Source organism: Bison bison, unplaced genomic scaffold (genome assembly GCF_000754665.1).
Source record: "Bison bison bison isolate TAMUID 2011002044 unplaced genomic scaffold, Bison_UMD1.0 scf7180017861072, whole genome shotgun sequence".
In the NCBI taxonomy this organism is placed as follows: domain Eukaryota; kingdom Metazoa; phylum Chordata; class Mammalia; order Artiodactyla; family Bovidae; genus Bison; species Bison bison.
In genome coordinates, this window is record NW_011491644.1 from 14,751 (window position 1) to 17,850 (window position 3,100).

Sequence of the window (3,100 nt, forward strand, 5' to 3'; positions counted from 1 at the left end):
CTGGAGTGGGTTGCCATTTCCTTCTCCAATGCATGAAAATGAAAAGTGAAAGTGAAGTTGCTCAGTCGTGTCCGACTCTTAGCGACCCCATGGATTGCAGCCTAACAGGTTCCTCCGTCCATGGGATTTTGCAAGCAAGAGTTCTGGAGTGGGGTGCCATTGCCTTCTCTGAGTATAGCAATAGCCTCCTAATTATTGATTTTTTAAAAATTTTCTTACTTGTTTGTTTTGTTGTGGTATAACTTATGGACCATAGAATTTATCCATTTTAGATGTACAATTTGAAGAGTTTCAGTAAATCTATACAACTGTGAAACTATCATAGAAAACTGATTTTAAGACTTTCATCACATAAAAATATTCCCTGATGGTGGTTTGTCAGTCCTGGGCCTGTCTCTAGCTCCAGGAAACCACTGATACACTTTCTATCTATTTAATTTGCCTTTACTAGAAATTTCATGTAAATGGAGACATATTAATACAATATATTATCATGTAATATTATCAATATCTTTCACATAATGCAGTGTTAAAAGTTTTACTCCTGTTGCTGAATATATTCATAATTCATTCATTTCCTTTAATGAACAGTATGTCACTGTACAAATAAAGCATGTTTATTTATCCAGTCACTAGTTGATATATATTTGGATTGTTTACAGCATTTGACTGTAAACGTTTATAATAATGCCACTATAAACATTAATGGACAGTCTTTGTGTTGGCATGTTTGGGTACATATCAGGGAAAGGAATTACTGGATAGTGTGACAGGTGTTTGTCTAATTTTAAAGATGTCAAACTGTTTACCAGTGTGCTGAATAATTCTACATTCATATCAACCAGTTTTCAAATCTCACTTTACTTTCACTTTCCAGCAGAATCCTTGGCTGCCAACTTACATTTTTCCTTGATGAAACAGAAAGAATATCTGGACATCTGAGAAGCTCCAAGACTCAGTAAGTCTCCCGGTGTGGACCCAGGCAAACTTCTCTTTTGAGCACGAAGTGTTATTTGGGCATTTTGCCAGTTGGTTCTGACATGTATCTGACACCGAAGACAGTTTGTGAGCAGAGTGTCATTTGGGCATTTTGTCAATTGGTTCTGATGTGTATCTGACGTCAAGGACCATCTGTGAGCATGGAGTACTATTTGGACATTTTTGCCAATTGATCTGACATGTGTCTACCATTGAGGGTCAGTTTGTGAACGCTGAGTGTTATTTGGGCATTTTGCCAATTGATCTGACTTGTGTCATATCAGAAACTGTTTGTGTTGGGCAAGTGTTTATTTGGTCATCTTCCTGGGGGACTTGTGACAGTCTGTCTTCTGGTGTGTGAGTATATATTCCATTTGTGTGATGGGTGTCATTGTTGTCTTTTGTAAAACGGGAACTACAGGGTCAATCCATGAGAAAAAAATTAACAATGAAATCATGAATAAATTAAACATTGTATGGTAACAGTATCTTTTAGACTCCAAAGAAACTTGATTAAGGTGAAGCTCTTTTGAAATTTAAAAACTTATACTTTTTGCATACACAGTTAGAGAAAGCTAGCTTGACAAAATTGGAGAAGGCAATGGCACCCCACTCCAGTACTTTTGCCTGGAAAATCCCATGGACAGAGGAGCCTGGCAGGCTGCAGTCCATGGGGTCGCTAGAGTCGGACACGACTGAGAGACTTCCCTTTTACTTTTCACTTTCATGCATTGGAGAAGGAAATGGCAACCCACTCCAGTGTTCTTGCCTGGAGAATCCCAGGGACGGTGAAGTCTGGTGGGCGGCCATCTATGGGGTCGCACAGAGTCGGACATGACTGAAGTGACTTAGCAGCAGCAGCAGCAGCAGCAGCTTGACAAAATACCGTTTTCAGAATCTGACCCTGTGAGAACAAAAATATGCCTAAGAGAAAGCTTGAAGTAAACTCTTGCCGTTTCCTTGAAATACACGACAACCTGGTTTGCTTGAAGCCTCAGCATTGGGTTAATTAGTAGAACTTTAAAATATATTTGGGTTCATTAAACACACATCTTGTACTACATCAAAGGGAAATTGTAGTATGAGAAAAATATATGTTTTTAGAGGCTATGGAATATGTTCTTAAGTTTACCAATGAGAAAATACTGATATAACAGTTGTTACTTGTTTCTTGGTTTTGTTAAGCTTCTTTAAAAGTTAAAAATTAGAATATGTAATTAAACCTACTTAAATGATAGGGGAAGTATTTCAGTATGTTAAGCATTAGGATATGTGTTGCCAGTGAAAGAAAGTATAAAGACTGGCAATATTTTTGTTGAGGAAAGAAAAGGAAAATCATTTTGTCCTAGAGCTGGTTGCTTATGTATATGAGGATAATAAGGGACAAATTAATTTGGATCCAGAAAGTGAGAAAAAGTCTGTGAAAAAGGAAATTTGAGAAAAGAACCTTGTACATTGTCAGGATTAAGATTAGATAGAATTTAATTAGATGAATGAAAGTTTTGTTAATAGTAAGCTGGTACAAGACTTTATTGGTTTCAGAGTGATAAGCAGCTGGGCCTCACTTTTGGGCAACACTGCTGCCAGGTTTGCTGATAGCTGACAAAGCATTGGAATTTTTTCCCTCCATCTCAAGTTGACTCTGTACTCTCTGAGAGCATAGCAGTTGGCTTTTTTTTTTTTTTAAACTTTACAATATTGTATTGATTTTGCCTTTGAGCCAGCTGCAACCTGGTAAAACTACTTTTTAAAAATTTGCTTATTAAATCACTTGTGAAGGAATATGTCCTTATCTGAAACTGTAAAATGTTTTCAAATATGTTTCTCAATCTGTTGTTTGACTTTGGTCAACTTCTAGAACCTTAGAATCTTTTGTTGTTATATTTTAAAAAATAATTTATCCAGGTTTATGTATTTCTTTTTTTTTTCCTCTGAAGAGAGTATTCACCAACCTCTTCCTTTTAAAGTAGGCAGAAACACATCTTTTCTTAATTTTTTTCTCTAGAGATTTTACATTAAAGGGAAGCAAAGAAACAAGACAATACCAGTGGAACACTTTCTTTTTTTTTTTTTTTAATTTTATTTTATTTTTAAACTTTACAATATTGTATTAGTTTTGCCA